This window comes from Dipodomys merriami, unplaced genomic scaffold, assembly GCF_024711535.1.
Source record: "Dipodomys merriami isolate MVZ:Mamm:240054 unplaced genomic scaffold, mDipMer1.0.p SCAF_48, whole genome shotgun sequence".
Taxonomy (NCBI): Eukaryota; Metazoa; Chordata; class Mammalia; order Rodentia; family Heteromyidae; genus Dipodomys; species Dipodomys merriami.
The window spans coordinates 839,675-865,593 of record NW_027206046.1 but is presented as its reverse complement, the minus strand read 5'-3'; the positions used below and the strand labels follow the sequence as shown (position 1 = coordinate 865,593).

General features: G+C 46.5%; 1 protein-coding gene and 1 non-coding gene across 3 annotated transcripts in view; one reads left to right on the top strand and one right to left on the bottom strand.

The window, feature by feature from the left end:
• Positions 1–25,919, top strand: part of Smad3 (SMAD family member 3) — a 117,237-nt gene that overhangs the window by 55,308 nt on the left and 36,010 nt on the right. The window lies entirely within an intron of this gene.
• LOC138809049 (U6 spliceosomal RNA) lies at positions 18,277–18,383 on the bottom strand. Its single transcript, XR_011366676.1, has one exon. It is a non-coding gene; the product is annotated as a U6 spliceosomal RNA (small nuclear RNA).

Here is a 25,919-nt window from a genome sequence, read left to right as displayed (position 1 = left end):
GATTTGAAATATGAAAAGCATTTTTTTTCACCCAAAGACAACTGACTCTTCTGAGTCATGCCCACAGGGGGGGACAAGCGACCTGAAATGTGAGCCTGTGCTTGCAGGAGGAGGATGGCTGGAGACACTGCAGTCCTCATCGGCTGGGCTTAGGTCACCATTCCACTCAAGTGCACTGACCAGAAGAGCAACATGTGGGCAAGAGCCACAGCTGGGGAAGGGGGGGGGTTAATTTATTGCAGCCGCTCTCTTAACCAGGAGCCCCACACACTGGGTTCCCACAGAATGGGACGGCGGCATGGAAACCCACACATGGGCTGCATTGAGTAATGCGCTTGAGTAAGAGTTATCTTACTTGGCAGGCTGGGTATGTGTGGGTGTTCGTCACTGAGAAAGTACCTTTGATGGACAGCCCTGAGTCCCTGGGGGACTGCTCTTTTATTTTTTTTTTCCTCCTTGTTTTCTTTGGCTAGGTCCACTCAGGCCACCTGTCTGGTGTCAGATTAGTCCTGACTCAACATTAGCTCTTACAATCCACCTTCATGGCTACTTCTGAGGCTCTTAACCAGGTGGGTCAGGCCAGGTAGGGAGAAGGAGGCATGAGTTACAACTTTTGTCCTTTATTGCTTCCTGAGTGGCAGGTAAAGCCAAGGTTCTGTGCCCAGATTTCCAGGGCTTTGTGAATCTCTGTCTTGTAGTCCATTACCAGGGTTTGTTCGTTCGTTCGTTCGTTCATTCATTTGTTTGTTTGTTCGTTCGTTCCTTCGTTCCTTCCTTCCTTCCTTCCTTCTTTCTTTCCTCCCTCTCTGCCTCCCTCCCTCCCTGCCTCCCTCCCTTCCTCCCTCCTTCCTTCCTTCTTCCTTCCCTCCCTCACTCCCTCCTTCCCTCCCTCACTCCCTCCTTCCCTCCCTCACTCCCTCCTTCCCTCCTTCCTTCCTTCCTTCCTTCCTTCCAATCTACTCTTGTTTATTTTATTTTATTTTATTTTTTTGCTCAAGTCTGGTGCTCTAACACATACGTTACATCTCCACTTTTGGCTTTTTGTTGATAAATGGAGCTAAGAGTCTTTGGGGGTTGTTGGCCTGGGCTGGCTTCAAACCACGATCCTCAGATCTTAGCTTTGTGAGTAGCTGGGATTACAGATGAGAATGACCAGCACCTGGCAGCCATGCAGTCTTGAATTGCTTCAGCCTGGAGAGTTGTTCTCATTAAGCAGTTGCACTGGCAGAACGGAAAGGAAGAAAAAAGAGAAAAAGAAATGAAAAAAAGATAATGTCAATGGAATTGGGAATCGGGGGAAAACAATAGGAATAATAATAATGATAATAAACAAGCCAATATTTAAGGCACCTTTTCCAACTGCCAGGCAGAATAAGAAGCACTAAATACTGCTGATATTCCCAGTCACTCCTTTAAAAAAAACAACTAGGACTTGAATTTATGACATTGTATTCTCACTTAACGTAGTTTGCTCAAGTCTGGTGCTCTACCACTGAAACTATAGCTTCACTTTTAAGGAGCATCTGTGTATGTGTGTGTGTGTGTGTGTGTGTGTGTGTGTGTGTGTGTGTGTGCGTGTGTGTGTGTGTGTGTGTGTTTTTGTGTGTGTGTGTGCACGCATGCGAGTGCGTGTGCGCCAGTCCCTAGACCTTAAACTCAGAGCCTGGGTGCTGTTTCTACTCTTTTTTGCTCAAGGCTAGCACTCTACCACTTGAACCACAGCTTCACTGAGCATTTTGCTGGTTAATTGGAGATAAGAGTCTCACAGACTTCGCTCTTTGGGCTGGCTTTGAACTGAGATCTTCAGATCTCAGCCTCCGGAGTAGCTGGGATTACAGATGTGCGCCAGCAGCTCCAGCACCAGTGGAGGGACATCTTTTTCTTGCTTCTCTCTAGACTTCTAGTGGGCTTCTTGGTGTGCAGCCTCGGGTGTGCATTTGAAATGTGCTCTGGTGTGAGCTTTCTGGATCCTCATGCTAGAGAGGTCCAGAGGCTTCCCTATCGAAAGCTCTGCATCAAACATCAAACCTGTGTCACCACCAAAAGTATTAGGTATTGTGCGGCTAAGGCCAGGTCTCTTCGAGTGGAATACTTGTTCCCCAGGATTGCCCTTGCCCCAGGTCTATGATTGCCACCCAATGACTTGGATGGTGCCTGGCTCAAGGTCTTCAGTCAATATCTACCAAACAGAGTACATCTTTTCCTCAGGTCCATGGATATAGTGGGCTGGGCTTTACCATCGTGTGGCAAGTCTGGTTTGTGTATGTGTGACCTGGTATGTTGCATGCCCTTGCTGAGTCTCAGGTCCTCATCTGTGGTATAAGGAGGATTGGAGCGAGTCTCCCTCAGTGTCCTGAGCAAGGGAAGATTGAGACTTGGCGCATACACGAGTGAGCTCTAGGTAGGCACCCGAGGGCAATCCTGACTGCCACTTCCCCAAGTCTGGGTGTGACCTGCAGGGCTATGGTGGAAGTCAGTTTTTCCACTGCCATCAAGTGGGATTCATTTAGCTCTCAGACAGACAGTAGGGGACTGGTCTCTGTGCCATGGGCTCCACACCGGCCGCCTCAGGCCTCAAAATTAAGACCAGACGCCAGCGTAAACCCAGGTGGCCAAGCCAAGGACACTCCCAGAGCCAAGCTCACGAATGGATGAGTAAATATTTACCCTGTCTGAGGCCGAATGGCTGCCGTCTACCAATGCTTTGTTTTTCTGTCTCCTCCCTCTCTCCTGGCTGCCCATTCTCCCTTTTAAAATGAAAACCAAAGAATGGGCACTGTGGTGCCTTCACACCTGTAATCCTAGCTACTCAGGAGGCTGAGATCTGAGGATCAGGGTTTGAAGCCAGATGAGGAAGAAAGTCTGTGAGACTCTTGAATGAACTCCAGTGAACTACTGACGAGCCAAAAACGGAACTGTGGTTTAAACACTAGTCTTGAGAGAAAAAGCTAAGAGACAGTGCCCAGGCCCTGAGTTCAAGTGCTGGCACAAAAATAAGTAAACAAATATGCAGATAAATAAAGGGAAACCAAGAGGCTGGCAAGGTAAGTAGTTCTGAGTCTTGGCCCTCCTTAGCATGTGAACCTGTCCAGGTGACTGGTCGCCTGGCATTGCCTTGGTGAGCCACAGCCTACAGTGGAGGTCGGGAAGTCCCTCAGCCTCTACTCACCTGGACCAATACTCCTCATTTTATGCGGTCTTTGCCAGTGTTTTCTCATGTAGATGCCCTGTGTACCTGTTTTGAGAATTCTGGAAGATGAAGGGCAGTACTCTTCTGTATCTTTAAATGGCTCCTGTAAGTCAAGGGTGCTAGTGGCTTACTCCTGTAATCCTAGCTACTCAGGAGGCTGAGATCTGAGGATTGAGGTTCAAAGCCAGCGTAAGCAGGTAAAAAAGCCAGAAGTAGAGCTGTGGCTTCAGTGATAGAGTGCCAACCTTGAGCAAAAAGCTAAGGGACAAGTTCCAGGCCTGAGTTTTAGCCCCAGTATTTACACACACACACACACACACACACACACACACACACACACACACACACGAATGCACATTAAAAGTAGTTCCTTGGTTGGTTGGTTGTGCACCTATCAATCCCTTCCTCAATCGCATATATGTACAGTCTATATAAATGTGCCAGGCTCTAGGCATTTCTCCAGAGACCACAGAAGACATTCACATCCATGGTCAGGATGGACAGCTAGAGTCTAGAGGGTTGTAGGTGTGGAAATAATAAGGATACTTTAATTAATTTGTTGTGCCAGTCCTGCAGCTTAAACTCAGGGCCTGAGTGCTGTTCCTGAGCTATTTTGCCCAAGGCTGGCACTCTACCACTTGTGTCACATTTCTACTTTCACTTTTTGCTGGTTAATTGGAGACTTAAAGAGTCTCATGGGCTTCCCTGCCCCAGGCTGGCTCTGAACCTGGATCCCTAGATCTCAACCTCCTGAGTAGCTAGGATTATAGGCATGAGTCACTGGTGCTTAGCCTAGAGACACTATGTTTATCTGAGTCAGATGAACAGACCTTCTGGTAATAGCCTTGCTCATGAATTTTCTTTGGGAAAGAATCTTATCAGGCTCTTTGCTGTTCAGTAGTGTCTATTTCCGGATTCCTGGCCAAGAAGTTCAAAAGCTACCTTCTCTATCACTCCTTTGGAAAAGTGACTAAGTCTGAGTGAGCTGAGGCTTGGTCAGGCGTGGCGTGAATACAGTTCGGCATGAACTCTGTTCTGTGGTTTGTCATTCCTGACCTGCTGGGAAATCCTTTGGCTGAGTGGGGGTGGGGTGAGGAGCATCTCTAGGCTTGGCTTTTCTAGCATGTGTGTGCTTTGGAGAAGATGGGCCTGGCCTTGGAGCTGCAACTGGGTTTGGATTTCAGATTTTGCTTCTCACTGTCCCATAGTCACTTAGCCTTTACAAGATTGACTCACTCCCCCCCCCCCCCCCCTCTCGTACTGGTCCTGAGGCTTGAACTCAGAGCCCAGATGCTGTCCCTGAGCATTTTTTGCTCAAGGCTAGAGCTTTACTATTTGAGCTACTACTCTACTTCCAGCTTTTGGGTGGTTAATTGGAGATGAGAATCTCGAACCATGATCCTCAGATTTCAGCCTCCTGAGTAGCTCAATTTTTGTTGTTGTTGTTGGTTGTGGGGCCTGAACTCTGGGCCTGGGCACTGTCCCTCAGCTCTTCAGCTCAAGGCTAGCACCCTACCACTTGAGCCACATTGTCACTTCCAGCTTTTTCTGCTTATGTGGTGCTGAGGAATTGAACCCAGGGCCTCATGCATGCAAGGCAAGCACTCTACCATGAAGCCACTTTCCCAGCCCCTCAATTTTTTAAAAAGTACATGGAGGGCTGGGAATGTGGCTTCGTGGTAGAGTGCTCATCTAACATGCATGAAGCGCTGGGTTCAATTACTCTGTTATCATGTAACAGAAAGCCAGAAGTGGTGCTGTGGCTCAAGTGGTAGAGTACTAGCCTTGAGCAAAAGAAGCTCAGGGACAGTGCCCAAGCCCTGAGTTCAAGTCCCAAAGCTGGAAAGAAAGAGAGAGAGAGAGAGAGAGAGAGAGAGAGAGAGAGAGAGAGAGAGAGAGAGAGAGAGAGAGAGAGAGAGAGAGAGAGAGAGAGAGAGAGAGAGGGAGAGAGGGAGAGAGGGAGAAAGGAAAGAAAGAAAGAAAGAAAGAACACAGAATGAAATTTTAGAGGAGCTCAATCATGGTTCTTGATGCATTATGACTATAAGATGCGAGGCTGCAGGGCACTTGTAGCTCACACCTATAGTCTAGCTACTCAGGGGGCTAAGGGGGCTAGATCTGAGGACTGAGGTTTGAAACCAGTCTGGGCAGGAAGATCTGTGAGACTTATTGCCAACTAATCAGTAAAAAACTGGAAGTGAGGATGTAGCTCAAGTGGCAGAGTGCCACCCTTGAGTACAAAAAGAGAGAGAGAGACTGCATGAGTCTCTGAGTTCAAGCCCCAATACTAGTGGGTGTACACACACACACACACACACAAATTTAAAAAAGATATCTCAGTGTATCCATGGGTACTTTCAGCACTATGTGCAGACTGCTATGGGGAAAAATAAAGTAGGAGCAATCAGAGGTCTTTTCTCAAGAAGGAGTTAGTTTTCTGGGTGAGAGAATAACGCTTAAGCAATAACACAAGTTCTCCTCCCCCAGCATTCTAGATCTGTGTTGTCTAATATATAATATAATGTGAGCTATGGGTGTCATTCACAGTTGTCTTCTCACAGTGTTAAAACGTGAAAGGAAAATGAATTTGGAATAGTAGGTTTTATTTAATACACTGGCTCTCAAACCACTGTCATTGTAGTCATCATAAAAATGATTAAGGAGCTATTTTAAATTCTTAAAAATAAACATCCCTAAGTCTGGCCACATTTGCAGTGCTGGGGGTCTGTGGAGTGCCCAGCAGGCACTCCATAGGGGTGGTGGGCACTGTGTTCAGCAGCACAACACCAGACAGGCTTGGCCAGATCAGCTGACATTGCCTGCCTTTGGTGAGGAATCCTGGAGCTCCCAGAAGCAGTGGCTTGTTTGCAGGGAGGAGCAGAGGGCAGCCAGAGCTTGGCTTTCTTTATCCTAAGGAGGAAGAGAAACTTGCATTTACTGTCTGCTGTGTCCCAGGTGCTGAGCATGTGTGGCACATAGGCGCCAATACTAGGACTTGAACTCAGGGCCTGAGTGTTGTCCCTTAGCCTTTTCTACTCTTAAGTTGCTGCTCTATCATTTGAGCTACAGCTCCACGTTCAGGCTTTTGGATGGGTAATTGGAGGGAAGAGTCGTACAGACTTTTCTGCATAGGCAGGCTTTGGAACTCAGCCTCCTGAGTAGCTAGGATGGCAGGCATAAATGGCCATAGCCATCTGTGCAAATAGAAATAAGAGGAGGCCTGGAGAGGTCCAGCAATATCGCCAGAGGGACAGCGGGATTTGAAACTAGAGCTGGGTTGTTTCCATTCTTGTGTTCTTTCTGTACAAAGAGTGAGAGAGACAGAGAAGGAAAGCGAGAGAGAGAGAGAGAGAGAGAGAGAGAGAGAGAGAGAGAGAGAGAGAGAGAGAGAGAGAGAGAGAGAGAGAGAGAGAGAGACCAATAGAGAAAGACAGAGAGAGGGAGAGGGAGAGACAGACAGAGAGAGACAGAGAAGGTGGGGGAGAGGGTCAGAATTGACACTCAGTATTTGGGAAAGTTCTGGGGCACATAGATGAGAAGCACACTGGATCCTGATCCGCAGTGACTTAGGGGACAGTCACTTCAGGGACTGCACCTGCTTTGATTGGGGTAGGGTGAAGCCTTCACCGAAGGGTTTGGTGTTGCCGGGGTGGTGGGAGTGGATAGGATAGGCGGTTATAGAAATCAGATCACTGGGTTGTACTCTTTGTGCCACCTAGGAATGCCGGGCACATGTGAAGGCTTCGTGCAGCTTGGACTTTCTGCTTGGGGAACCCCCAAGAATGTGGGGAGGCTGAGATTGAGCAAGCGCGTGAATGCATGTGTACATTCCTGCAAGTCACTCTGCAAGTATTTATGGGTTACGTGCATCCTCCGTCGCACCCGGATGGAAGCTGAGACTCAGCGTGGCGGTCACTGCAGGGGCAGAGGGTTGCCGTGCCTGGAAGAGGTGGGACATGGGGTTGGGAGTCTGACTCATTTGGCCATCTCTGGGCCTGTGCAGCCAGCAGCCAGCAGGTAGTCACCAAGCTTTCTTTGCCAGGCATTGAGTTCCAGTCTCAGGATTTTCTGGGTTTTGTTTTTCAACGTGTTTGTTTTGTTTTACTTCCTCCCTGCGTTGGGGGACGGGAGAGGAAGTGAACTCAGCCTGGGTGTTGTCCCTTAGCTTTTTCCACTCCAAGGCTGGCACTCTACCACTTGAGCCACAGCTCCACTTTGGGCTTTTTAGTGGTTAATTACACATAAGACTCTCACAGATTTTCTGGCCTGGGCTGGCTTTGAACTGCCATCCTTAGATTGCAGCCTTCCCTGCTTTATTTTATTTAATTTATTTATTTTTTACTTTTTTTGGGGGAGGGGGTCTGGTCGTAGGGCCTGAACTCTGGGCCTGGGCGCTGTCTCTCAGCTCTTCAGCTCAAGGCTAGCGCTCTACCACAGCACCACTTCTGGCTTTTTCCTTTTTGCTTATGTGGTGCTGAGGAATCGAACCCAGGGCCTCAGGCATGCAAGGCAAGCCCTCTACCACTGAGCCACCTTCCCAGCCCCTATTTTTTGGCAAGCTTCTGGACTGAATAATGAGAACTCTGCATGGACATTTTCTCTCATCCTAATAAATCTCCCAGGGTTGAGCAGAAATTTGCCTATTTATAATTTTGCCACCCCCCCTGCCCCCTTGTGCCAGTCCTGAGGCTTGACACAGGGCCTGGGTGCTGACCCTGGGCTTTCCCCCTCTCCTACTAAGGCTAGTGCTCTACCACATGAACCTTGCCTCCACTTCCTGCTCTTTAGTGGTTAATTGGAAATAGGAGTCTCACAGACTTTGCTGCGCCAGCTGGCTCTGAGCCACGATCCTCAGAGCTCAGCCTCATGAGTTGCTAGGATTATGGGTGTGAGCCATCATTAGCTCCTGGCCTTTTCCACCCTTTAAAACATCCCTAAGCCTCCCTTCCTTTGGGATGTTCTGTCCTATTCATCCAGGCTTTTCTCTGCATCAGTGTCCTCCTCCTCTGACTATGTTGTTACCTCCCCGCCTTCCTAGTCACTCCCTGTAAATGCTTGTCCAGTTTGTTTATAGCCTGGGCACAGTTACACCCAGGGCGGGATGCAGAAGCCACACCAAAGATCAGAGCCTCTGGGCTGATCATGTTGGTAGGGCTTTTCCTCCTGGCAGGTGGCTATAATAGTGTGACTTCATTGAAGGGCAAATTCAGTGACATTAAGCTGGGTGCTGGTGGCTCCCACCTGTCATCCTAGCTACGCAGGAGGCTGAGATCTGAGGATTGCAGTTCAAAGCCAGTCCAGGCAGGAAAGTCCGTGAGACTCTTATCTCTTAAACTACTCAGATGAAGCTGGAAGGGGTACTGTGTGGCTCATGTGGTAGAGTGCTAGCCTTGAGCATTGAGAGGCTCAGGGACAGAGCCCAGGCCTTGAGTTCAAGCCCCAGGACCAAAAACAAGAACCCAGAACACAACTCAGTGACATTTGCTGAACTCCTAGAAATGAGAAAAGCCCTTCCAGACTGCTTCTCTCTCTTCTTGCCAAGGGACAGAGGCATGTCCCATTCTGCCCATTTGGGTCTTTTCCAGTTTATAGCCATAATCTTCCTCACTGTAATCTAACTTTACCCCAGATACCAATATTATATTGCTGGGTTCCCCCACCCCTGAAAAACTTAATTGGAATTTTAATGCATGTTTTAGGGGAGTGTGTTGGGACTGAGCTGTGTTTCCATTTGCCTCTAAAAACAATGAGAAGGAAAACAAAGTATAGTCTTATTGCCAAGAAACGATGGAGTCAAATCTGAAATTAATTTACGAAGTCATTAGTATTTCCATTTGTGAGCCCAACATGAATGTAAGTGCAGCTCCTTGTAATTAACTACAAATTAGAAAGATCAGGACCCGCACACCAAACTGGAGCGGAAGCAGATGGGGATGAGGGGAGAGGGGGCAAGAGTTACTTTGGTTTTTCCTCACGTCTGTGGCAGACTCAGCTATTCCCTAGAATAGACAAATGTGTTCCAATAATTTGGAATCTGGCAGGGATCACCAGAATGATCTCTGAACTCTTCACTTTCTGTGTGGGGTAACTAAGCTTCAGAGAGGACTGCAACTTGGTTAGGGTCACACAGCATACTTTTCTTGTGTCCATAGCCAGCTGCCACTATCTCCTGCCTGTGCACTTGAGATTGGCCCGGCAGATTCCAAATGCCCCCATCTGAAGTGGAGGCTGAGATGTGAGGATCACTGTTCGAAGCTAGCCCAGGCAAAAAAGTCCTTAAGACTTTTATCTCCTGTTAACCAGCAAAAAAATGGAAAGTGGAGGTATGGCTCAAGTGGGTAGAGTCAGGGCTGGGAATGTGGCTTAGTGGTAGAGTGCTTGCCTAGCATGCATGAAGCCCTGGGTTCAATTCCTCAGTACCACATAAACAGAAAAAACCAGAAGTGGCTCTGTGGCTCAAGTGGTAGAGTACCATCCTCCAGCAAAAGAAGCTCAGGAACAATGGTCAGGCCCTGAGTTCAAGCCCCAGGACTGGCAAAAAAAAAAAGTGGGTAGAGTACCAGCCTTGTGTTGAAGAAGCTATGCAGGAGGCCCAGAATTCAAGCCTAATACTGATACAACACGAATGAATGAAAAGGAATGAATGAATGAATAGCTAAATAAAATGATTCTCCCCTTAGGAGCAGAGGAAGTACAATGACCTGGTCAGTTGCCCTCTTTCTTTTTCTTTTTCTTTTTCTTTTTTTTTTTTTTTTGCCAGTCATGGGCCTGAACTCTGGGCCTGGGTGCTGTCCCTCAGCTCTTCAGCTCAAGGCTAGCGCTCTACCACTTGAGCCACAGCACCACTTCCAGCTTTTTTCTTTTTGCTTATGTGGTGCTGAGGAATTGAACCCAGGGCCTCATGCATGCAAGGCAAGCCCTCTACCACTGAGCCACTTTCCCAGCCCACAGTTGCCCTCTTTCTTGCACACTGAGTTTCCGATGCACTGGTGCCCACCAAGCATCATATTGGCTCCCACAGAGCAGCAGTCTTCCCTTTCTGCAAGTAGCCTGTTTTTTCCTAGTTAGTTCCAAGGCTGTGCCTTACCTACCTCCCCAAGTAGGTCCTCCCACTGTGCAGGGGGATGGGTTAGTAAACTTGAGAGCATATCCATGTTTGGAGGTTTGGGGTCCCTACGATTCCCTCTGGTCTCAGATGGTCTGGGCCTTAGATGTCCTTGAGACCATCATGGGAGGTAGAAGCAGCCTTTGGCGAGCTGTCTCCTGGCTCATTTAGGAAAAGCCTTGAAGTAATTCCTCCCGGTACTGTGCATGTCAGGCAGAGAACGACTCGGGTGGAAAGTCCCAGGCCTTTCTGTGATGACTTTTTTTTGCCTAATTCTGCCTTAAAGGACTCAGTGGACCTGCCTGTAAGTTCTCCAACTTTGTTCCTGGGTGAACTTGGCCATAGCTCAGCTCCTATGATTCTTTTCTTTTTTTCTTTCCTTCCTTCCCTCACTTGCTCCCTCTCTTCCTTCCTTCCTTCTTCCTTCCTTCCTTCCTTCCTTCCTTCCTTCCTTCCTTCCTTCCTTCCTTCCTTCCTTCCTTCCTTCCCTCCCTCCCTCCCTCCCTCCTGTTTTACTTTCTTTCTTTCCCTCCCTTCATTTTGTGTGGGTGCTAGGGATTGAACTCAGGGTCTCACACTCTTGCTTGGCTTTTGGCTCAAGTGGTAAAGCCACTTTATACTTATTCTTTTTATTCTTCTTCTTATTATTATTATGAAAATACCGTACAGAAGAGTTACAATTACATGGGCAAGATAATGAGTACATTTCTTATCAAGCATTGTTGCCTCCCCCCCCCCCCCACTTTATACTTTTTCATTCTATATTTTTGGTCCTAGGACTTTAAGGGCCTGGACACTTTCCTTGAACTTTTGTGTTCAAGAATGGTGCTCTACCATTTGAGCCACAGCACTACTTCTGGCTCTTTTAGTGCTTAATTGGAGATAAGAGTCTCACAGCCTTTGCATCCTGGGCCGGTTTCGAACCTCCATTCTTAGATTTCAGCCTCCTGAGTAGGATTACAGGCATGAGCCACCAACTCCTGGCTTGAGCCACTTTTTGAGTGGAAAAAGCTAAGCGAAAAGTGAGGCCCTGAGTTCAAGTCTCAGTACCAGAAAAAGGAGATGGCAGGGAAGGGCTGTGTATAGGAAGGCTGTTTATACCAAGGGTTTAGCATTTTAGATTTGGGTACCATGAAGACTAAAAGAGGGCTTACAGGGAGAAGTAATGGCCCCCATAAAGGGAGAGAGGCCCGAACTAGGAGTCCTATCTGCCTATCCAAGAGATCCCTTGTTTGGTGGTGTGATCTTGGCCAGTGTCTTTGCTGTTGGAAATCCAGGCTGCTATCAGGGCTGAGAAGAGGAAGGGTGAGGAGAGGAGAGGGGAGGGGATCATTTTAGCTTATCTCACTGTTAGATCAGACAAGCTGATGCTAGAAACTTCTTACAGAGTTTCTGGTATCAATTAGCCACTTCTAAATAATTCTTTCACTTTCCCTTCCACTTATTTATTTTCTTGAAAAATAACCCTTTCCCTTTATAATAACAAAAAACTTCAGAAGACAGAGAGACAAGTTAATACATTGCTGTATATACAGTCAACAAGCCAAGAATTTCCTGAGTGTTTACATAGCGAAGTACTTTGAACTGGTTTTCTCAGCTGCCTCTGTTGCTGGGTCCAGGGTGACTGTTGGTGTGCGTAAGTGTGAGTGAACACTCATGTTTTCATTGTGGTTGAAAACCATGAAATAATCAAGTTAGCCTTATACCTAGTTCTACCAGACTTTTTACAAATTTTGCAGAGACCTCCTGTTTTCCACCCTTGAGATTTTTCTCCTCTTTCTGACAGGTTTTTACTCCCTTGAAATTGGTGTGTTTTCCCAGCCAGGCTCTCCTAACCTGCTGTTTTTGTAAAGTCAAGTAACTGTGGAATGTGTTTGAACCACCAGGCCAAATGGCCAGCATTGCGATTAGTGGCCTAAGTATTTTAAGAGCTGGGGGGCCACCTTACCCCCAACTTCCAGAAAAGAATTCTGTAGTTATAAGTCCTTTGACTTAAAACTTAACACCCTTCCTCCAACTTAATTGCAAGTAAATTTGAGTTTGGCCATCTTGAGTTCCCAGGGTCCTTTGGATCTTTCCTGAATTCCGTGTGTGTGTGTGTGTGTGTGTGTGTGTGTGTGTGTGTGTGTGTGTGTGTGTGTGTGTGTGTGTGTGTGTGTGTGTGTGTGTGTGTGTGTTTGCGTGTGTGTGTTTGCGCATGTGTTCCCATATTGGATCTTTCCTGAATTCCGTGTGTGTGTGTGTGTGTGTGTGTGTGTGTGTGTGTGTGTGTGTGTGTGTGTGTGTGTGTGTGTGTGTGTGTGTGTGTGTGTGTTGAGCATGTGTTCCCATATTGGGGCTTGAACTCCAGGCCTGGTCACCGCCCCTTAGCTTTTCTGCTCAAGGCTGGCATTCTACCACTTGGGCCACAGCTTCACTTCTAGCTTTAGGGTGGTTAATTGGCAATAAGAGTCTCGAGAACTTTCCAGCCTGGGCTGGCATCAAACTGTGATCCTTAGCTTTCAATCTCCTGAGTAAGCTAGGATTACAGTCATGGGCCACTGGTTCCTAGCTAGAGTGCCTAACTCTTAGAGCAGTTGTTTTAGTGTTTTCCTTGATTGTTTTTTTTTCCCCTTTGACCACAGCTGCAATATAGGTTTATTGTAGAAACCTTAGAATAAACAGCGTAAAGATTAGAATCACTAGTGGCCCTGCTAGGCCCAGTTCCTCCAGGTGGGGGTGGGGAGGTTGGGTGGAGGGCATTATTGTGGTCTTTGGGTTTTCTAGCCGGCAGGCCCTAAGCTGTGGGGGCCACCTCCATTCACAGTAGCAGATGTATCTCCCAGGTGGTTGCGGGGTGGGGATTAGAATGTTATCTCTTTGGGGTTTGCACAGGAGGTTTGTTGGTCAGGTGTGGCCTAACTCCTGGGGGCCTGATCTGGAATTGTGCCACAAAAGTTTCTAGCTCCTTCTCCAAAGACTACAGCACAGGCCAGGCTGCTCATGTGGATTTATCTGGGTTGATCTTTCACCCTCTTTTTGAAAAAGTGTATGATAAGCTGGGTGCTGGTGGCTCATGCCTGTAATCTTAGCGACTCTTGGAGACATATCTGAGGATTGTGGTTCAAGCCTAGCCAGAGTAGACAAATTTGTGAACGTCTGTATGTCCAATTAACCAGCAAAAGTCAAAAGTGGAACTGAAGCTCAACTGGTACAATCAGCTTTGAGTGAAAAAGACAAGGAGATAGCACCCTAACCATGAGTTCAAGCCCCAGTACCACCACCAGGGATGAGGTGGGGGGATGTGTAGACTATTTTCCTATTGTATTATTTTTACCCAGTAGATGTTCTTTCCTCTTCTGCATCTCCTCCCTCCCTCTCTTCCTCCCTCTCTCTCTCTTCCTTCCTTCTCTCTCTTTCTTGATATTATGCAGCCTAGGTTGACTCTGAACTCAATGTCTCCCAGGCTGATCTTGACCTTGAGATCCTCCTGACTCAACCTCCTGATTGCTGGCATTGCAGGTGTATGCCACCACACTTGACTCTAGTAGATGTGTCTATTAGGTTCACAATGCTAACACCTTAACCAAAAGACATGGGCTCTCTAAGTTCACTCAATACTTAAGCCATGTTCTCTGTTCTGGAGTTTGTCTCTTCTCCCACCTCCCTCTGCGGCTTTGAACTTGCCATCTACTGGGATTTTATATGTAGTTATATATATATATATGTATAATATATGTGTATATATAATATATATAAATATAATATAGAATATATACAAGTATATTTTTATATATGTAATAATATGTAATATATTTATATATTATATTATAATATATAGATGGCGAGTTTAAAGCTGCCCACCCTTACATTCTCCTCTCATTGCTCCTCAGGTTGCTAGCCAGATGCTGTGTAGGTTCTTCCGGCTTTATCTTCCCCTGGGTGGGGTGGTTTGTGGGTTCCACAGGAAGCTACGTTCCTGGGGGAACCCCCTCTGTGAATTAAATTTTATTATATATATATATTATTACACACACACAGTGTCCTTTTTCCCTTCCTGGGGAACCCCCTCTGTGAATTAAATTTTATTATATATATATTATTACACCCTCTGTGAATTAAATTTTATTATATATATATTATTACACACACACACACACACACACACACACACATACACACACACACACACACACACACACACACACACACACACACACACAGTGTCCTTTTTTCCCTTCCAAGTCTGAGGATCATTCTAGGCAAATACTCTACCATTGAGCCACCTCCCTAGCTGTGGTTCTATCTTGTTTGTTTGTTTGCTTGCATGTTGATAACTGATTTTAGCTTCTACCATTCTGGAATTTTCTCTCATGTCATTACTTCTACTGTAACTCTTTTTTTCCTGGGTTAAAAAAAAAATCTGCATATCAGAGTGATTGGGTTCTCATTGATGTTTAGTCAGTGACTTTCATTCATCTGTAGTTTTAGCTGCTTTTTGTGTTCAGTTGTTTTTGTTCTTTTCCTGTGAGGCTTATTTTCCCCCTCTCCATGCCCCCCCCAACCCTCTACCTCCCACTTTGGGTCAAATGTTCAGTTTGTGAATGTTGCCAAGAAATATGCTACTTCAGTCTGTTTCATATTTTCACCAAATGTTTTAAGAAGTGTAATTTTAGCCCTTGCCAGTTGTGTTGGAGGCTGCTGGTTTCTCTCTGGCCTGATTTCTCTTGGTGATCTGGTCAGAGCATCTGTGGGTTCAGTTGGGGTCAGGATAGGGTTAGAACTGCTTGCTTTCTTCCTTGCGTTTAGGATAAGCTTTCAAAGCATGGTGATTCTTTCCCGGATTCTCATTTCCCTATGTTTCAAGACTTTCTTCTTAGCAGAGAAAATGGAGGCTGGCATGATCCTAGAGAAGGCTGTGCTGATTCTGTCATTGGGTTTCCTCCGTCCTGTGCCGTTCACATTCCTCCAGTCCCTGCACATACATCCAGTCCCTGTCCCAGAAGGAATCCTAATAGATTCTCCTCTCATTGCTCCTCAGGTTGCAGGCCAGAGGCTGCTGAGGTACTTCCGGCTTTATCTTCCCCTGGGTGGGGTGGTTTGTGGGCTCCACAGGAAGCCACGTTCCTGGGGGAACCCCCTCTGTGAAATAGTAGATGCATTGCTCATGACCCTGGGCTCAGCAGTGATTGCTGGGCTGAGCCTTGGGTGTATGGGGGTCAGCTGTGGGGGTCTGGAAAAAGTGGGAGGGACTCCCTTCATTTCTTCCTGGTCACTGCTGCCTTGGGGCTCTGGGATTGTCACACTTGGGGACTCCGTGTGTGTGTGTGTGTGTGTGTGTGTGTGTGTGTGTGTGTGTGTGAGAGAGAGAGAGAGAGAGAGAGAGAGAGACAGACAGACAGACAGACAGGCAGGCAGGCAGGCAGGCAGACAGACAGACAGACAGACAGACAGACAGACAGACAGACAGACAGACCGAGAGGTGGGGAAGAGCAGGAGGGAAGATGAGAATAAGGTGTCTTCCTGAAGGACCAGCCCTAATCAGCCTCAGTGGGCAGATAGGTTTTGTGGGGCTGGGTGTTCTATTTTCCAACCTTTTACTCCACCCCAATATGTTGTTGTTGTTGTGCTAGTGCTGGGGCTTGAACTCAGGTCCTCCTGCTCTTGCTTAAATGTTTCACTCAAGGCTGATGCTCTTAACCACTTGAACCCCACCTCCACTTTTGACTTTTTGCTGGATAATTGGAGGTAAGAGTCTGCCTAGGCTGGCTTTGAACAGTGATCCTCAGATCTCAGCCTCCTGAGTAGCTAGGATTACAGGCATTGGCCACAGGGCCCTGGGTAGATGTCAGGCATCTTGATGAAGAGTTGATCTCTGGCTTGTCTCAGAGGCCAGGGCCCAGGAGTTCACAGGCCCCCGTGACTGCCAGGCTATGGCCTTGTAGGACATGTGAGCCCATGTACTTGGTAATGCTGGGGCTGGAATGTCCTCTACATTTAAAGGAGGAAAGAACTTAGAGTAAGCTTGTGACACTCCTGAAGGTTTGCTGGACCTCAGGTGGTCACCCACGTTGGTCTGGGACACATGAGCCTATCAGCACCCATACACCTGTCTAGCTCACTCCTGGATTTGAACATCCTCTTCTCTGGTGTCACTGTGCTGGATGTATTGTGCCCAGGCAGGCTGCATGTCACAGCTGGACAGGTTTCTGTCTTGGGCAAGGTTGCAGCTTGGTGGACTATCTCCATTGAGGAGGGTGTGTGTGTGTGTGTGTGTGTGTGTGTGTGTGTGTGTGTGTGTGTGTGTGTGTGTGTGTGTGTGTGTGTGTGTGTGTGTGTGTGTGTGTGTGTGTGTGTGTGTGTGTGTGTGTGTGTGTGTGTGTGTCTGTCTGTCTGTCTGTCTGTCTGTCTGTCTGTCTGTCTGTCTGTCCTGGGAACAGGACAGTGCTTGAACCCAGTGCTTAGGTGATGCCCAGGCTGGCTTCGAACTGTGATCCTCAGATCTCAGCCTCCTGCGTTGCTGGGATTAGAGGCATGAGCCACCAGTGCCTGAGTAAACTATAACTACTCTCTTAGGAAAATCTTATACTTGTCACACATTTTAAAATGTATCACATACTGTAAGGCCACTGGCATTCTGACAGCTTTCAGTCTTTTTCCTGCAGTGAACCAGGGAGGAAGGAGGACACCTGAGATCTTCTCTTCATTGCTTTATTTCATTTAAAAGTTTCCAATTGTCTTCCCTTCAGAGTTTTGGGATTTTTTTTGGGGGGGATCTGGTCGTGGGGCCTGAACTCTGGGCCTGGGTGCTGTCCCTCAGCGCTTTAGCTCAAGGCTAACACTCTACCACTTGAGCCAAAGTGCCACTTCCGGCTTTTTTCTTATGTGTGCTGAGGAATCGAACCCAGGGCCTTGAGCATGTAAGGCAAGCACTCTACCACTGAGCCACCTTCCCAGCCCCGGAATTTTTTTTTTTTAAAGAAGTACTTATGTGCATCTGATCATAAAAATAGTATTTATCAAAGTGAACGCCAGGAAATGGAAACAACAATCTTTTCTTTTTTTTTCTGTTTCTGATTTCTTTTATTATTTTTTTATTGTGAAAATACAGTATAGAGGGGGTACAATTACATGGGCAAGATAATGAGTACATTTCTTATTAAGCATTGTTGCCTCCTTTGTTTCCCCTTCCCATCTCCCCCCCCCAACCCCCCTCTCCCTCCCCCACCCCGGCAAAAGTTGTAAAGTTCGTTTTTTGACATAACAACTTGTACATCTCATTGTTGCAATGGGTCCACCTGTATCCCTATTTAAACAATTTGTTTTTTCCCTTCCCCTCTACAAATTATAGCAACATCAAATACAGTGAATGCAGGGGTTACATTGTGGGGGAGGGACATACAAAGCAACTAATTAATAATCTTATAAATGTGTTAGAAATAATCTCATGAAAGAAAAAAACATTTGAATACTTATCTTGGGGTTCATTTCACCTAACATCAACTTATCTGACCTTTTCTGCTGTCTCGGACATACACTACTTATTGCAAATAAGGGAAACCATGGGACCTATGTTTCAAGTCTTTAGCCCACTTATTTATTGGGCAGTTGTTTCTTTGAGGATTTGTTGTTGGGGGATTTAATTTTTTGAGTTCCAGGTATATTTTAGATATGAGTCCCTTGTCTGTTGTATGGCTAGTGAAGATCTTCTCCCAATCCGTGGGCTTTCTGTTGATCTTGATAGCTATGTCCTTTGTCATGCAGAAGTTCTGCAATTTCATGCAATCCCATTTGTCCAACCTTTCTTTGATTTGTTGTGTTTCTGGGTCTCTATTAAGAAAATTTTGGCCTGTGCCGAGTCTTTGGGTTTCTCCTATTCCATTCTGTAATGTTTTCAGAGTGTCTGCTTTGACTCTGAGGTCTTTGATCCATTTGGAGTTGATTCTGGTGCAGGGTGATATATAAGGATCTAGCTTCAGTTTTCTACAAGTAGTTAACCAATAAAAATATGGAACGCTTCACGAATTTGCATGTCATCCTTGCACAGGGGCTATGCTAATCTTGTCTGTATTGTTCCAATTTTAGTATATGTGCTGCCGAAGTGAGCACTCTCTGTTTATGTTTTCTTCTCCTTTTATATTGTTTGCTCGTTTATCTGTCTTTGGGAGGGCAAGGAGGGACAAAGGGTGAACAAATGCAGCAGTGGTACTCACTAGACACTATGTTGGAAATGACCTATACAACTTGTTGATGGGGATGGGAGAGAAAAATGAGAAGGAGCAAGGGAAAGAACAGGTGATATTGTCCAAAAAGAAATGTATTCTTATGAAATTGTAACACCTATGGACATCACCTTCATAATAACAATAAAAAATTTAAAAAAGAAGCACTTATATCGAGGTATAATTAACATAGTTAACTGCACCTATTTGTGTGTGTGTGTGTGTGTGTGTGTGTGTGTGTGTGTGTGTGTGTGTGTGTGTGTGTGTGTGTGTTGGTACTCTGGCTTGAACTCTGAGCCCTGCACTCTTCCTTGGCTTGCTTATCCATGGCTGGCACTCTACCACATGAGCCATGCTTCCAGTCTGGCATTTTGCTGGTTTCTTGAAGATAGAGTCATGTGGACTTTTCTGCCTGGGTTGGCCTTGTAACTTGATCCTCCATGTCTCAACCTCCTGAGTAGCTAGAATTACAGGCATGGAGCCACCCGTACTTGCTCACTGGACCCAATTAAAGGCTGTGATTTAATGAGTTTGACATCTTGACATCTGTGTGTTCTCCTGGAGCCATTTGGCATGCCAAGACGGTGAGCATGGCCATCACTCTGAAGTTTCCCTCTGCATTTTTGTGTACCTTTCACATTTGTCTGCTGTCTCCAAGGTAGACACCTCTTTGTCACTGGGCATTAGTTTGGCGGGGGAGGATTTCATTGGTGTAACACCTTTGAACAACTAACTTACAGTTTAATGAAATGAATACAGGAAGCCTGAGCGTGTGTTGTCAGGAAGGGGCGGAGGTCAAGGGGAGGAAGAGCAGAGTGGAGAGAGGAAGGAAGGACGGATACAGGTCATAATATCCAATGATCTTTGAAAATAGAACCAGAGGACTTGAAGGGATGGATCTGGGGGTTTTTCGGGTCCTCTTCTCTGCCTTTTAAAGAAGAAAAAGGCAGGAAAGTGTTTAAAGTAAGCAGAGTAAGTTTATTTGAAGGTGAAAGCCAGGAAAGAAAGTAGGAAGAATTGGCAGACCCCTGAGTGAACAGGGGACCTCCTTCCCTGTCACCTGGTGAGGGAAAGTCTTCTTTGTCTCTTGCCACTAGATATTTGGTCCTTAGTCCCCTCCCTCTTAGGGGATGGATCTTTGGTTTGATTTGTTAAGCAGTGGTCACTCACTGTCGAAGGCGTTTTTGATTGGATGTATGTGTTTGTCTCGTTAGACCCCGCCCATCCTGGACAGGTGGGAGGAGTTGACTTCTGCTTTTGCTTTAAGTCTAAGCCCGGTGCAGTGCCTGGGCTTGGAACCTGTTGCCCTGGGCAGAAACAAGGTGATTTATCTCCTTTCTTTGTCTCCCCTCAGTATGTGGGCCTTTGTTTCAGTTGCCTTCTGTCCCTAATGGATCAAATACCTAATCCTCAGGTGGGGTTGAAGAAATGGTAGAGAATGACGGAAGGTTGACACTGATCATGGTGCTTTGTACTCATTAACAGATGTTGAATTGAAACTTCCACCTTTTGTACAACTACTTAACGATAATGAATAAAACAAAACTCAGGGCTGGCTGATCAGTGGTGTCAGTAGGCCGTATTGCCAACAGGGTGATAGTGTCACTCACGTCAGTCTGTGTAGCACTTCTCAGTGGTGAAGGGACTTTATGTGCTCAGTCCATCCTGTGAACCCCTTGATGGTCCTTCTGAGTACCTCTTTTTTTGTTCATGAGGCAGAGTATCTCAGGGGTGTAAAATACCTCATCTATGGTCACTCAGCAATGAGAAGAGGAAGCAGATTTAGAATCCAAGCCCCAATACCCAGGTCAGCTGGCAAGGCAGTGGGGCCTGTAGACTTACAGCCTGACCCAGTAGGTGGTGTTCAGAGTTTCTGTCTTTTGTCTACTTGCTATGCAACCTTTTGAAAACACTTAGCCTCTCTGAGCTGTATTTTCTTCTTTTACAAAACCCAGGCAGCTGGCTGTCTTAAAAGCCAAGTAGTAGTGGCTCATGCCCATAATCATGGCTATTCAGGAGGCTGAGATGTGAGGATCGAGGTTTGAAGCCAGCCCGGGCCAACAAATCTGAGAGACTCTTATCTCCAATTAACCAGTAAAAAGTCAGAAGTGGAGAGACATGGCTCAAGTAGTAGAACACCAGCCCTGAGTGAAAAAGCCCTAAGTTCAAGCCTCAGTCCTGGCAGTTGCTTCAGCACTGTACTTTCCATTTGAGTCCTTCCGTGCTTTTGAGATCCTGGACTCCTGGAATAGAAAGAAAGCCCACAGTTCACTCAAGAAGGACCCTTGGGGAAATGTCCCTTCTGATCCCTCGTTTCCTTATGTAAAAGGGGGTGAGGGTATGAAATGTCCCCTGCATCCAAGTCTGGTGGTTCCTGAGCCAGCAGTTTCCCTCAGAGCTGGTTTGTGTGTCCAGGTTGGATCTCACCAAAGCCAACATGGCTGTGAGCACACCTGAGACCCAGCTCGTACTTTCCTGGTCTTGGTCATGAGGCTCGAGTCTCTGTACAGCCTCCTTTACCATTCCACTAAAAAGCAGGCTCCTCTCCAGGGGGTGTTTGGTATCTGGCTGAGTGCCAGGGTTTTGCTGATACTGCTGACCTGTCAAAAGAGCCCAGGTTCTGAACTTTTCATTCTCACTCTCTGTGATTCGATTTGTTTTGCAGGGAGTCTTTTCTGGGGGTGTCCATGTTCTCGATCCTTATCACTCTGTGGGTCTCCAGGTGTGTGTAATCCTAAGGCCCTGGATACTAGCAGGTAAAGATGGTTCCAGGGAGTATGGCCAGATGCCTATGAGATTTCTTCATACATCCTAGAAACCTGGACTGCTAGAAGGTGCTAGAAGCTGCAGATAGTAGACATCAGTTGAACCTATCACTTATATGTGTGTGTATGTATATATACAGATATGTATATATGTGTATATGTATATATGTGTGTGTGTATGTAAATATGTGTTATATATATACATACATACATACATATATATATATATATATATATATATATATATATATATATATATATATATATGATGGCTTATGCCCATAATCCTAACTGCTCAGGAGGCTGAGATCTGAAGATTGGTATTTGAAACTAGCCCCAGCAGGAAAGTCTGTGAGACTCTTAACTCCAATTAACCAGCAGAAAAGCCAGAAGTAGAGCTGTGGCTCAAGAAGTTAAAGTGGCTGGGCTGGGAAGGTGGCTCAGTGGTAGAGCGCTTGCCTTGCATGCCTGAGACCCTGGGTTCGATTCCTCAGCACCACATAAGCAAAAAGAAAAAAACCCAGAAGTGGCGCTGTGGCTCAAGTGGTAGAGTGCTAGCCTTGTGCTGAAGAGCTGAGGGACAGCGCCTAGGCCCAGAGTTCAGGCCCCACGACCGGACCCTCCCCCCCCCCCCAAAAAAAAAGAAGTAAGAGTGGCAACCTTGAGTGGAAAAAGCTAAGGGGCAGTGCTCAGGCCCTGAGTTCAAGCGCCAGTACTGATGGAGAAAACAAAAACATCTAGACATTTTAACTTCCTGCCCTTCCCTGCCCCTCCTTGAGCCTCTGCTGAGGTCACTCACCTACTGCTTCCGGGCAGTCTCAAGGCCAGCTGATTGTGGAAGGGGCATTCCCAGTGTCTGACCTATGGATGCTGGGTGTCTGTGGATCGTTTTGATACCATGCTGAACAGCCAACTGCGCCCCACCCCTATTGAGGGCTTTGTTCTCACGAGGCAAGTGTTCTACCACTTGAGCCACAGTTCCAGTTTTGTTTTTGTTTGTTTTGCATTTAGTTTTTCTTTTCCCAATAAGAGCTCCTGCTCACTTTGTCCAGGCTGGACTCAGGCTGTGATCCTTCCTGTCTGTTTCTTTCGTAGCTGGGATTATAATTGTATGATACCATACCAGGCCAGGCTGAACTACTTGAATGGCTTTCTACTGTTGAAGGGTTTTTGTATATTTCCTGCATCTTTTGAGCTATTGTGGGGTTTGGTAAGTTGTTAAAGCACCGTCATCATCCAATGGGACTTGCCCAGCTTCATGCTCCATCCAGCAGCACAAGCCAAATCCTGTCAGGTCTCCTTGCCCTACAGAAGCCCGTAGTCTGATTGGACAGAGAACCTGAGACACAGCAGCAGTTGATTCATCCTACCAAGCCTTTGACACTAAAGGATGGGGACAGAAGGGACATTAGGACTCAAAGAGTCTCAGAGTTTCATAGATTCTGTTTGAGGGGCAGTTTGCTTCCACACAAGATGAGCCTCCCTGAGTCTTCTCTTTCCTTCTGGAAACAAGGTGATTGTAAAAGGACGGTAGCAGAGAATAGCTAAGATCCAAAAGACACAGATACAAAGTTGAGGACTTTTAGTTAATTGATGGGGACCCAGCAAAAAGCATCTTCTAAATTGCCTCTCACAGCCTCTCTGGCCAATGACTCATAATGAAGGAAGTAAAAACTGGGCAATTAACACAAAGCCTCCTCATTTGCTCTCTCCCTACTTCCTTCCCCCTTCCCCCAGCTCTCCCAGTCACGGATTGCTCTCCTGACATTTTCCCTGTCTTTGGCCAACTTTTAAGATTTTGTTTGGGTAAAGCAAGGCAGACAGTTCCCATCCCTGCCATCATCTCCTTACCCTGAAAGTCTGGGAGAAGGGGAGGGGGAAACAACAAAAGAAAGTCCCGCCCCCAAGCGTGGAGCCTGCCCACGGAAGTGATTCATGGGGCCCAGCAAACCTGAGGAAGTGATTCAAGGGGCCTAGCAAACCTGAGGGCCAGAGGTGGGAGGCTGGGAGTGGAGTTCAGAAAAGAAGGCAGTGAGGAGAGACGCGGCCCTTATGGCTGGTGCTTTGTAGAAAAAAGTGAAAAGCAGTGACTAAGTCCTGCTATAGGATTATTTGTGTTGTGAAGTGAGCTAATAACGTTATAGTCCCGCTGGCAGATCAAATTTGAGGAATTAACTCTTGCCACACAGGGTAAGAAAACAAAGACACTTCTGCCTTAAGACGTTTATTTATTTGTGTACTGATTTATTTTTTGCTGGTGTTGAGGCATGAACTCAAGGTCTTAGGCTTTTGCTTGGCTTTTTTACTCAAGGCTGGAGCTTTTCCCCCTGGAGTCACAGCTCTACTTGTGGCTTTTTGCTGATTAGTAAGAGGTAAGAGCTTCACAGATTTTCTTGCCCAAGCTGGCTTTGAATTTTGGTCCTTAGATCTCAGTCTTCTGTGTAAGCAGGATTACAGGCGAGAGACACCAGCGCTTGGCCATGGTCATACTTTCAAGTCTGATACATTGCTTTTCCGCAAACACTCACTGCAGCTGGTGCTGGTGGCTCCCAGTTACAATCCTAGCTACTCAAGAGGCTGAGATCTAGGGTTGTGGTTCGAAGCCAAGCCCAGGCAGGAAAGGCTGTGAGATTCTTACCTCCAATAAACTACCTCTCCCTCCCCCCAAAAAAGCCAAAAGTGGTGCTGTGACTCAAATAGAGAGCTAGCCTTGAGCACTAAAGCTCAGGAATAGCACCCAGCCCCAAGCCCTAGGACTGGCACAAGGAAAAGAAACAAACAAGCAACCCCCCCCCCCCACACACACACACTGTATTTCCCTTCAAGGAACATCATACACTCATAGGAAGAAGGAATACTTGCTCCATGGGCTTCAATTTTTTTTTTTTTTTTGATCTCCATCAAGTGGATGGTATAAACCAAGCATCTCAGGATGGCAGTTTAGAAGCAGAGTCTCCAAGTATTGACTTATGCAAGTTCTGCTGTCAGGAAGGAGGGCTGAATCATGAAGGGTAAGAAGAGCCATCTAAGTTCAATGACTTGGTGACTGTGTCTGACTAGACTGTATGAGTCGCTGGGGCCTGGGGATGGATAGTATTAAAAGCCAGAGTAAAGCTGGGTGCCCGTGGCTCATATCTGTAATTGTAACTACCTAAGAGGCTGAGATCTGAGGGTTGAGTTCAAAGTCAGAAGTGGATATATGGCTCAAGTGGTAGAATGCTAGCCTTGAGCAAAAAAGCTAAGGGACAGCATCCAGGCCATGAGATCTAGCCCTGGTACAAAAAAGAAGCCGAGGGGGACGGGCGGTGGGAGGGAAAGAAAGTCAAAAGCTTTGAAAATGACTGGTGTAATATATATTCAGTGTTAAGCCTGACTTCCTTCTCTAAATCCTCTGTCAAGTATTCTACCACCAAATTACAGCCTCAGCCCCCATTGCTTTATTTTTGTGCCAGTATGGGGGCTTGAACTAGGGCCTCATTGTCTTTCTTATTACCTTTTTTGGGGGGTAACTTTGTATCCTAGTGTCATTATAAACTTCAAAAATTAGCAATTATCAACAAGGAGCTATGTTGTATATCCTTTATCTAGAGTTACCAATTGCTCAGTTCCAAAAAATGAAACACCAAATTAAAAAAAAAAAACCCTTTTGTTCTTCTGAACAGTAAGACCTATGGACAATTTAAGATTGAGTAGGACAAACAAAAAATATGACATTGCTCTACTTAGCAGGCAGGAAAGTGGACACACATACATTTTGTAGATGTCATCAGCAGAGACATGGTGACAGGCTGGGTCCAAACCACAACCTTCAGATCGCAGCCTCCTGTGTAGCGAGCATTACAGGCATGAGACATGAGCACTTGGCCATAGTTACACTTTTGAGGCTGATAAATGCTTTCCCACAGGCATTCACTGTAGTCTCCTTGGCTAGAATAAATTGCTGAGCGACCTTGAACAAGGTGTTTGCTTAATGCTGCCATCTGTGTCCTCTTGCACAAACAAGGGCTGGGGCTAGATCTGCTAAAAGCTTCCCACATTCTCCATAATGGGTTCTCTAGCTGTCCCAATTCTCCATGGTAGGGCTGGGAAGGTGGCTCAGTGGTAGAGCACTTGTCTTGCATGCCTGAGGCCCTGGGTTCGATCCCTCAGCACCACATAAGCAAAAAGAAAAAAGCCAGAAGTGGCGCTGTGGCTCAAGTGGTAGAGCGCTAGCCTTGAGCTGAAGAGCTGAGGGACAGCGCCCAGGCCCAGAGTTCAGGCCCCATGACCGGACCCCCCCCAAAAAAAAAGAAACCAATTCTCCATGGTAGATTTTCAGGGGGACATAGAGCCCACTAGAGTGTCATATCACCAGAACGTACGTGTGTGTGTGTGTGTGTGTGTGTGTGTGTGTGTGTGTGTGTGTGTGTGTGTGTTCTAATACTGGGGGTTGAACTCAGGGCCTGGACTCTGTCCCTTAGCTTTTTTTGCTCAAGGCTAACACTCTACCACTTGAGCCACAGCTCCACTTCTGGCTTTTTGCTAGTTTATTATAGATAAGAGTCTCATAGACTTTCCTGCCTAGGCTGACTTTGAACCACAGTACTTAGATCTCAGCTTTCTGATTACCAGCACATGTTCTCTGAACATTGGATCACTGATTTGTTACCTGCAGTTCA